The sequence below is a fragment of the Equus przewalskii genome, chromosome 8, assembly GCF_037783145.1.
Source record: "Equus przewalskii isolate Varuska chromosome 8, EquPr2, whole genome shotgun sequence".
Classification (NCBI taxonomy): Eukaryota; Metazoa; Chordata; class Mammalia; order Perissodactyla; family Equidae; genus Equus; species Equus przewalskii.
In genome coordinates this window covers 29,576,669-29,587,727 of record NC_091838.1, presented here as the reverse complement: position 1 = coordinate 29,587,727, position 11,059 = coordinate 29,576,669, and the positions used below count along the sequence as shown (strand labels likewise).

The 11,059-nt window shown below is 45.2% G+C and overlaps 1 protein-coding gene across 6 annotated transcripts in view; it reads left to right on the top strand.

Moving 5' to 3' along the window:
- The first annotated feature begins 9,822 nt into the window (after positions 1–9,822).
- Positions 9,823–11,059, top strand: part of RGS20 (regulator of G protein signaling 20) — a 65,651-nt gene continuing 64,414 nt past the window's right edge. For 2 of the 6 annotated variants that reach the window (XM_070631633.1, XM_070631629.1), the window contains exon 1: positions 10,787–11,023. The gene's annotated coding sequence lies outside the window, so the exon portion shown is untranslated. Of the gene's footprint in view, positions 10,192–10,316; positions 11,024–11,059 lie in introns of those variants that run through there. The other 4 variants (XM_070631631.1, XM_070631630.1, XM_070631628.1 and 1 more) reach the window with 4 other exon arrangements.

Genomic DNA, 11,059 nt, shown 5'->3' with positions numbered 1-11,059 from the left:
AATATAGAAATGATTCAAGTGGAAGAAGAGAGAAAATTAAGATTTTTTAAAAATACAGACATTCTATAAGAAATATCCAACTCAATTAGGAAAAGCAGCATAAGGATAATAGATATCCCAAAAGGAGAAGAGAGGAAGAAAGGAGCAGAGAGCTCATTCAAAGAAGAAATAGCTGAGAACTTCCCAAACCTGGGGCAGGAATTGGATATACAAGTATACCAGAAGCTAACAGAAGTTAACAGAGCTCTTAATTATCTCAATGAAAAAAGACCTTCTCCAAGGCATATTAAATTAAAGCTATCAAAAGTCAATGACAAACCTATCAATAACTCAATAAAACAAAAAAAAGAGGAAGCGAAAAAAAAAAAGTCAATGACAAAGGAAGAATATTAAGGGCAGCCAGAGAGAAGAAAATAACTTACAAAGGAACCTCCATCAGGCTATCAGTGGATATCTCAGGAGAAACTCTACATGGTAGGAGAGAGTGGAATGATATATTCAAAATATTGAAAAAAAAATCAGTAAAGAATACTCCATCCAGCAAAGTTATCCTTCTGATATCAAGGGGAAATAAAGGATTTCCAGACAAGCAAAAGCTGAGGGAGTTCATCACCACTAAACCTGCCTAACAAGAAATGTTGAAAGGAGACCTGTTACTTGAAATCAAAAGGCAAAGGTTTAAAAAGCTTTGAACAGGTGATATATAGATAGGTCAGAAAATTGCAGCTCTATATCAGAATAGGTTAGTAAACAATTATAACACAGAGGCTAAAGAGGAAGAAAGCATCAAAAATAACTATGACCACATCAATATTGTAACAAACTCACAATACAAAAAAGGATAATTTGAGACAACAAAAACATAGAAGGAGAGGAGGAAAAGGAAGGAAACTACATAGGCTAATGGAGATAAGATGCTTTCAGCAGAAAAAGACTATCTCATCTCTGAGATCTTTTATACAAACCTCACGGTAATCACAAAACCAAAAATCAGAGCAGAGTCGCAAATCATAAATAAAGATGAAACTGGAAAAACATCACTGAAAACTACCAATCTGAAATGGCAGGCACAAGGGAAAAGAAACAATGGAAATATAGAACAACCAGAAAACAAAAAATAAAATGGCAATATTAAGCCCTCATATGCCAATAATCACTCTAAATGTAAATAGATTGAATTGAGCAATCAAAAGACACAGAGTGCCTGGCTGGATTAAAAGATAAGACCCAAGAATATACTGCCTCCAGGAGACCCATCTCAGCTCTAAAGATAAACATGGGCTCAAAGTGAAGGGATGGAAGACGAAACTCCAAGCAAATGGCAACCAAACGAAAGCGAGTATAGTATACTTATATCAGACAAAACAGACTTCAAACCAGAAAAGATAACAAGAGACAAATATGGACATTATGTAATGATGAAAGGGACATTCCACTAAAAAGACATAACACTTATTAATATATATGCACCTAACATAGGAGCACCAAAGTATATAAAGCAACTACTAACAGACCTAAAAGGAGAAATTAACAGCAGCAGATTAACAGTGGGGGACTTTAACACCCCCACTTACATCAATGGCTAGATCATCCAGACAGAAAGTCAACAAGGAAACATTGGCCTTAAATGAAACACTAGATCAGATGGACTTAGATCTATATAAAATATTCCATCCAAAAGCAACATAATACACATTCTTCTCAAGTGCCCATGGAACATTCTCAAAGATAGACCATATGTTGGGAAACAAAACAAGTCTCAATAAATTTAAGAAGATTGAAATCATATCAAGCATCTCTTCAGACCATGATGGTATGAAACTAGAAATCAACTACAAGAAGAAAGCTGGGAAAGTCACAAATATGTGGAGGCTAAACAACACGCTACTGAACAACTATTGGATCAATGAATAAATCAAAGGAGAAATCAAAAAATACTTGGAGACAAATGAAAATGAAAACACACCATACCAAAATGGGATGCAGCAAAAGTGGTACTATGAGGGAAGTATATAGGATAGAGGCCTACCTCAAAAAACAAGAAAAATCTCAAAAAAACGATCTAACGCTATACCTACAATAACTAGAAAAAGAAGAACAAACAAAGCCCAAAGTCAGTAAAAGGAAGGAAATCATAAGAATCAGAGCAGAAATAAATGAAATAGAGGCTAAAAAGGCAATGGAAAGATCAATGAAACCAACACCTGGTTATTTGAAAAGATAAACAAAATTGACAAGCCCTAAGCTAAACTCAAATAATAAAGACTCAATAAATAGAGAGAGGACTCAAATAAACAAAATCAGGGATGAAAGAGGAGAAATTACAACTGACACCACAGAAATACAAAGGATTATAAGAGAACACAATGAAATGTTACACACCAACAAATTGGATAACCTAGAAGAAATGGATAAATTCTTAGAATCATACAATCTCCCAAAACTGAATCAATAAGAAATAGAGAATCTGACCAGACCAATCACAAGTGAAGAGATTGAAACAGTAATCAAAAGCCTCCCCAAAAAACAAAAGTCCAGGACCCAACAGCTTTTTTGGTGAATTCTACCCAACATTCAAATAAGATTTAAGACCTATCCTTCTCAAACTCTTCCTTGAAGAAGATGGACACTTCCTAATTCATTTTATGAGGTCAACATTACCCCAATACCAAAACCAAACAAGATAACACTCAAAAAAGGGAAATTACAGGCCAGCATCACTGATGAAGATAGACGTAAAAATCATCAAAAAATATTAGCAAATTGAGCACAACAATACATTAAAAGGATCATACACCACAGTCAAGTGGGATTTATTCCATGTATGCAAGGATGGTTCAACATTTGAAAATCAATCAAGGAGATACAACACATTAACAAAATGAAGAATAAAAATCACATGATCATCTCAATAGATGCAGAGAAGCATTTGACAAGATTCAACATCCATTTGTGATAAAAACTCTGAATAAAACGGATATAGAAGGAAAGTACCTCAACACAATAAAGGCCATATATGACAAACCCACAGCCAGCCTCATACTCGACAGCGAAAAACTGAAAGCTATTCCTCTAAGAACAGGAACAAGACAACGATGCCCACTCTCACTGCTCTTATTCAACATAGTATTGGAAGTTGTAGCCAGAGCAAATAGGCAAGAAAAAGAAATGAGGGGCTGGCCCAGTGGCATAGTGGTTAAGTTCACCCGCTCTGCTTTAGCAGTCCACGATTCATGGGTTCAGATCCCAGGCATGGACCTACACACCACTCATTGAGCTATTCTGTGGTGGCGTCTCACATACAAAATGGAGGAATATTGGCACAGATGTTAGCTTAGGGAAATCTTCCTTACCAAAAAAGAAAAAAAAAATGGAAGGGATCCAAATGGAAATGAAGAAGTAAAACTGTCACTCTTTGTGGATGACATGACTCAATATATAGAAAATTCTAAAGAATCCACAAAAAAAGTATTAGAAATAGTTAAAGAATACAGTAAAGTTGCAGGGCACAAAATCAACATACAAAAATCAGTTGTATTTCTAAACACTGACAATGAACTACCAGAAAGAGAAATCAAGAATTCAATCCCATTTACAATCACAACAAAAAGAACAAAATCCATAGGAATAAATTTAACTAAGGAGGTGAAAGACCTATATGCCGAAAACTATCAGACATTGAAAAAAATCCAAGAAGACATAAAGAAATGGAAAGATATTCTATGCTCATCAATTAGAAGAATAAATATAGATTAAATGTCCACAATACTTAAAGCAATCTACAGATTCAATGTAATCTCAATTAGAATCCCAATGAAATTTTTCACGGAAATAGAACAAAGAATCCTAAAATTTATATGGAACAACAAAAGACCCCGAATAGCCAAAACAATTCTGAGAAAAGAGAACAAAGCTGGAGGTATCACACTCCCTGATTTCAAAATATACTACAAAGCTATAGTAATCCAATCAGCATCATACTGGCAGAAAAACAGACACAAAGATCAGTGGAACAGAGTTGAGAGTCCAAAAATAAAACCACACATCTATGGACAGCTAATTTTTGACAAAGGAGCCAAGAACATACAATGGAGAAAGGAAAATCTCTTCAATAAACAATGCTGAGAAAACTACACAGTCACATGCAAAAGAATGAAAGTAGACTATTCTCTTATACCATACACAAAAATTAATTCAAAATGGATTAAAGACTTGAATGTAAGACTTGAAACCATAAAACTCCTAGAAGAAAGCTTAGGTAATACGCACTTTGACATCAGACGGAGTAGTATCTTTTTAAATACATGTCTTCTCAAGCGAGGTAAACAAAAGAAAAAATAAACAAATGGGACTACATCAGACTAAAAAGCTTCTGCACAATGAAGGAACCCATCAACAAAACTAAAAGACAAGACATCAACTGGGAGGAAATATTTGCAAGTCAGATATCCAATAAGGGGTTAATTTCCAAAATATATAAAGAATTCATACAATGCAACAGCAACAACAAAAATGAACAACCAGATCAAAAAATGGGTAGAGGATATCAACAGACATTTTTCCAGAGAAGATTTACAGATGACAACAGGAACATGCAAAGATGCTTATCATCACAAATTATTAGAGAAATTCAAACCAAAACTATAATGAGAGATCACTTCACACCCACCAGAATAGTTATGATTAAAAAGACAAGAAATAACAAGTGTTGGAGAGGATGTGGAGAAAAGGGAACCCCTATACATTGCTGGTGGGAATGCAAATTGGTGCAGCCACTATGGAAAGCAGTATGGAGATTTCTCAAAAAATTAAAAATAGAAATACTATATGATCGAGCTATTCCACTTCTGAGTATTTATCCAAAAAAACATGAAAACACTAATTCAAAAAGATACATGTGCCCCTATGTTCACTGCAGGATTATTCACAATAGCCAAAACTTGGAAGCAACCTAAGTACCCATCAACAGATAAATGGATAAAGAAGATGTTACACACACACACACATATATATATTTATACATACACACACACACACTGAAATACTACTCAGCCACAAAAAAGACAAAATTATGCCATTTGGGACAACATGGATGCATCTTGATGTTATTATGCTAAGCAAAATAAGCCAGATAGAGTAAGACAAATACTGTATGATTTCACTCATATATGGAAGATAAACAAATACGTAGATATGGAGAACAGATTGGTGGTTACTAGAGGGCAAGGAGGTAGGGGGAGGGTAAACGGGGTAAAGGGGCACGAGTATATGGTGACAGACGGAAACTAGACTTTTGGTGGTGAACATGATGTAGTCTCTACAGAAGTTGAAATATAATGACGTGCACTTGAAATTTATACAATATTATAAACCAACGTGACTTCAATAAGATAAAGTTTTAAAAAAGAGTGAATGAATTGAAAACTAATTATAAGCTGCAGAGACATTCTTTTTAACAGTTGTACTTTCACTAGGAACATTTGAGATTCTAAGTGAACCTTAATAGAAACATGTCCTTAATAGCTTGGCTGGCCTCCAATTAATGTTAACCTGGAACTCTAATATCCATGGTCTGTTTATCTTATTTATTGTCATTGCAGTCTGCATGATTTATAGTCAGCACAAGCAAAGATTTGCCTTTATAGTTTTCAATCACTGTCAAATTCTTAGATCCAAGTAGAAAAACTACTTCTCCAAATAACAGAAAATAAAAATGTATGAAACAGCTAAACCACAGCAAAATAGAATTTTTAAAATAAAGTTCAGGGGAAAATAGGTCATTTCATAAAACTAAATCTAATTTCAAATTTCATTGCAACTGTGGTTTTAATTCCAAAGGCTCTCAGAAATTTTTGGTAAAAAAGTAGTTTAGTTCTGCCATGGATATTTCCTTTATGGAACGGTACTATTTAGGCATGAATGAAAATTTTCAATTTGCTTTTTACAGGGGTGAGATTTTGTTTACATTGATTTGGGGTGTGGTGATTTTCTCCTCTGCATGGTTCAATAGCCAACACGATTAATTCGGGAAGTGGATATTCAGTCAGAACAAAGCATTCCCTCAGTCTTCTGGATCCCTAAGGAGCAGTGCTTTCAGGAATACGACTCCAAGATGATTCCATTTTGCTGCTGATGTTATTGAAGCCCTCAGACTGTTACCTAGAATCTGGCCTAAACGGAAGTGGGGGCTCTCTGTAGTGATCAGCACTGAGGGCAGCTGAAGATCTTTCTTCAGATAACTTTTATCAGATCGAATTTTGTAGCTGCATTGATACTCCCTAGCTCTATCCTTGCAGAAGGGCCAATGGAAGTTGATGGATTTCAGCACCCTATACCATCATGCTTCACACCCCAGCTAAAGAAGCCTTGGGTCCCTCACCAGACTCTACAGCCTCGCTGTGACTGCAAAGTGGCCAGACATGAGCCAGAATCGGGGAGCAGGCTGCTGGTCTGGAGGGAAAAGAGCAGTCTAGGAAAGGGTAAAAGGTGAATGTCTCCAGAGGAGCAACGGAGCCCCAGCACTGTGTTTCTGGGACTGAGTTTGGGACTTACATTCTCCCGAACGTTTCCACTATTTCCCTCACAAGCATCTGTCCTGAAGCACAGGACCGAAACAAAATGCCTAATGAAGCATACTCGGGGAAGAGGCGTGCAAGTGACTTGGGAAGAAGGGCTGGGGCGAGAGAAGAATCGGTTTACAGGTTCACACATTCTCACAAAACCGTTTGAAATCGTGAGCTGGAGATGCAAAATCTGGGACCCACGCAAGGCCCATGAAGCTTCTTTCCGGCCCCTAAGAGAGGGTCATGCGTCTCAGAAGTGTGCTTGCCGCTCACTCTCAGCGTTTTCCACTTTGTTCAAGCCATGCATGAAGGCCGGTCGGGAAGACCCTGGGTGGGCTTAGCCAAGCTCTGAGTCGCCAAAACCGAGCCGGTTCTGTCTTGACTTCCTTAGCATAGGGTCCTTGCAGCCCCGGGGCCTGTGTTTGCTGAGGTTCTTGCGCCACCCGGTAGCGCTCTCAAGGCAGAGGCAGCCGCCCCCGAAGGTGCGCACGGGGTTAGCCGCCACCAGCCCTGGTCCAACTGCCCCAGGTCAGCCGAGCTAACTAGGCGCCGGCTGAGACCCACCCCAACCTCTACCCGAGAGGATCGTCCCCTGCCCTCCTCCCCAGCGAGACAAACGCTGGGCGCCAAGGCCTTCTCTGAGCCTTTTCCAAATCGCTCCTTTCCCCCCTCGAGCGAGCTGTTGGCGCTTCTCCAGAAGGCTCTTGGATTCCCAACTCCAACCCCTAACATATTTGGACCATGGCAGACAGCGGGGTTGGAGGATTGGGGAGAAGCATTTGAACGAGGAGAATGAATATACTAGGAGGACGACCCCATTCTCCAGGAAAAGGTAATGAGGGGGAGCGAAACAGTGTGAACTTACTCGGAAATGCAAACCAAGCTCCACTCTCTCTCTCTGGGCGCATACAAACGACCGAAAGACAAATCAGCCAACGCGCTCAGCGGCTTCCCAGAAAGGGCCTCATGAATGAGAATGGGTTGCTAGGTTTCCTCCCTCCCTCCCGACAATCGCTTCCCACAAGACTTCCACCGCCGAAAAAAAAACATGCCGGGCCTGGCGACTGCGGAGCTGGGGAACCGCGCCAAACCCAAGAGGCCGCCCGCGGCCGCTCCCGCCTTCAGGACCCTGGAGAGCGGCCGCCGCGCCCTTGGGACCCGCGCCCCGCGCCCCGCGCCGCGCGCCTCTTCCTCTCCTGCGCCTCGCCGCCCTATCACTTTTGTTCGCTGCTTCCCGCCTCGACCTTCATTTTTCTTGGCAACCACCATTCTCGTTTTTCACAAACAGATTGTCTTTTTGTTTTGTTTAAGGAGGCTGTTTGAATTGGCTGAGTTCGGTTCTAGTTTGTAACTTCACCAAATGTTAAGGGACCAAGAAACCCTGAGATCTTCTCAAAAATGAGAGCCTTAAAAAGCCACTGAGTTCAATTCCTTTATTCTAAAATGAAGCACACAAACTCAAAGAATAGAGAGACTTTCCAAGGTTAGTTGGTCAAGTTAGCAAGTCTAGAACCCTGGACTTCTGACTTCTAAATTAATGCTTCCCTCTACTTTCTGAGAAAAAAATAAGACTTTTGCCTCCACCCTGGCCACTTAGATCTCCTAAGCAACCAAGTGGAAGGCTGAAAGGCCTGTGTTCTGGAGAATAAATTGGACACATGGAGTGCAGAAAGGGGGCCCGCAGAGTGTGCACCCAGGGCCCAAACACAGTCCTGGCCTCCCACCCCACCCCACCCCACCCAGCACAGCCAAAGTCAAATCAGACCATTGCTTTTCCTACCCAGCCTGAGTTGGGTCTGGGGTCCCTCAGTCTTCTGCCACTATCTAGCCTCCCCTAGACACCTATCCCTATAGAACCTAGTGACCAAGTCCAACTTCTGTGCCTCTGGCAGGTAGAGCTCTAGCGCTTTGAAAGGTGGGAAAGGACAGAGGGAAAGAGGGAGACTGAGCTAGGGAGAGGAAGAGCAAGAGTTGCAAAAGAGAACTAGGAGATTTTCATCCAAATTCTAAAGAACGAAGAGGTACGGACACAGATGCTTTTATACACGGCACCTCACGACTAATGTGAAATCTCCTGGGAACGTTAACATTCAGATTCTGATGCAGTAAGGAAGGATAGGGTCTGAGATTCGCATTTCTAACAAGCTCCTGGTTGTTATGAAGCTCCTGGTCCAAGGACCACACTTTGAGTACAGCAGAGTTAGAAGGGTGGGGAGGGAGAAAAAGAGAGGGGGAGGAAGAGGGAAGAAAGGAGGGAAAGGAGAGAAGGAGGGGGGCGAAACTAACCAAAGGCCTTTCCTTTCGTCCTCAATGACCTTCTCTTGCACCCCCAAAGTAAAGCCTCAAAATCTCATAGTAAATAGCACTAAGTGCACGTTATCGTCACTCTTAGCTGGACCCAACAGTAATGGTGTGCTGGTTTTGTTTCTCTCCCTCCCTTGCCCCTTGCCCTTCCTGCCACCGGCCCTGCACAGCTCCCGGACTCGCCCGGGGCAGCCCCGAAGCTGCTCAGCCTCCTCTCTAGCACGCTCTCCGGCCTCGCGCAGTTCTTCTCTCACCTTCTCCGGAGACCCCCTCGTGAGGCTCCTCAGAGGCGCCCGGACTTCTCCCTCCTGCTTCCCGCCCTGCCAGTGACTGGGCTCTCGCAGAGGCACGAGCAGCGGTCGGGCCGCCTCTCGCTCCTGCTCGGGGCAGCTCTGGCACTGCCTGGTCGACCCCCAAGGGGACGCCTGCCCAGGGAAGAGGACGCCAGCGCTGGGCAGAGCTCGCCCATGCCGGTGAGTACAGTTGTCTCCACCACGCCCCACCCCCGGCCTCACTCGGATGCCAGCATATCCTGCTCCTTCCTAACCCCGACTGACCCACTCCACGCGGGGCTAGCAGGGACCAGCCAGCAAAAGGGGGAGGGTGGTGGGAAGGTCGAGACAGTGATGAACGTGTTCAAAGAAAAGGCGCCTGCGGCTCGCTTGGCACCCGCTCGCCGCAGGAGACCCTCGAAGCTACTTTTTCATGGGCCATTTCCTTCTATGGTCAATGGAAGCGGGAAGAGCCCTAGCCCTTCTTGAGGCTGCTTCTCAAACTCTCGTTCTCAACGTGTCTGTCTCCTCTTTCCTACAAGCCTCCCCTAGACGCACCTCTGCCCCCTCCTCGCGCTCCCACTCTTCTGCCCTCTCGGCTTCTGCGGGCTCTGGAGGCCGGGGAGGAAATGACGTGATGTTATTTTTGTGTCAGGTCAGCTTACAGCTTCAGTTTAGCCCTCAGAGCTCGGGCGCACAGCCCCGGCGGTCCGACTGCGTCTCGCTGCTGAGGACTCACCGAGGGCTACAGGGACACGCGGTGCTCTGTGCCCGCAGAGCTGCGCGGCAGGGTTCCTCCGCCACCCTCTGGGTCTTTGCCCTCCTCTGGACTCCGGAGTCCCCTGGGGACCGAGGGCGGCTGCCGAAGGTCTCAATGAGATCCAGAGTCGGGAGTTAGCCCCCTCTTCCGCGCAGCCAGGTGGAGCCTCCGGCTCCGGCTGGCCGGGCGAGGGAGAGGAGCACCCTTCCAGTGCGGGACAACCAGACCCGGAGGCTGCCCCGGAGTGGGGCGGGGATAGAGCTCGGAGAAGCACCCTGGGGAAAGGGAAAAGGTAAGGGGCGGCCCTCCAGAGGCGAGGCAGTCCACGGCGTGACTCTCCCCGGACCAAGCACCCCTCCTGCGCGCGGCGCACCTCCTGCGCGCGCGCACACACACACTCGCACCTCCCTCCGCCCCCTTTCATTCACAAGGTCGGAGCACGCATTCCCGCACGGGGGAGTCTCGCTCGGCCCCCGCGCGCTGGAGCGAAAGGAGAGCAGAGGGGTTTTGCTGATGCCCTCAGCGCTCGCCTGGCTTCGCGCCCACACTCTCGGTACTTTCTAATCCCAGGCTGGAGGAGGGGCTACGGTCCCAGCGCGGATTGGGTGCCGCTTGGAGCCTCACACGACCGCCACCCCACCACCGTCAGCTCCCGCCGCAGTGGGGCGCGCCACCGCGAGAGGGAGGCTAGACCTGGGATTGCCCGGCCAGGGAGGCGGAGTGAGGGGGCGGGGAGGAGGCAGAGCGGAGGGAGAGAGGGGGAGGGAGAAGAGCCTCCTTTTCCCAGGGGAAAGACCGAGAGCCAGAGCAATCGCGGGCGTAGTAACGACAGCACTCGGGATTATAATAAAAATAAGGCTCACGCGGGACGCATGCGCACGGCCGACGGAGACTAGCGGGTCGGAGCTTCCCCTCTGGCTCACCGCGTGGACGGTGGAATCGTGAGTACTCCGCTTCCTCAACGCCCCCTTCTCTTTCTCGGACTTGCCCCGAGGCCTCAGTCTGGGAAGTGGCCGGGGCCAAGCGGGGTGCCCACGCTGGGCAGGACCTGGCGCTCTCTTCGTCGCCGCGGTGGCGGGAGCGGGTGTGGGTTGGTCGCCTCCTCTGCCATTCCAGCCCGGTCGGTGAGTCAGTACGAATTTTGGCGGGGGCAGGGGGCC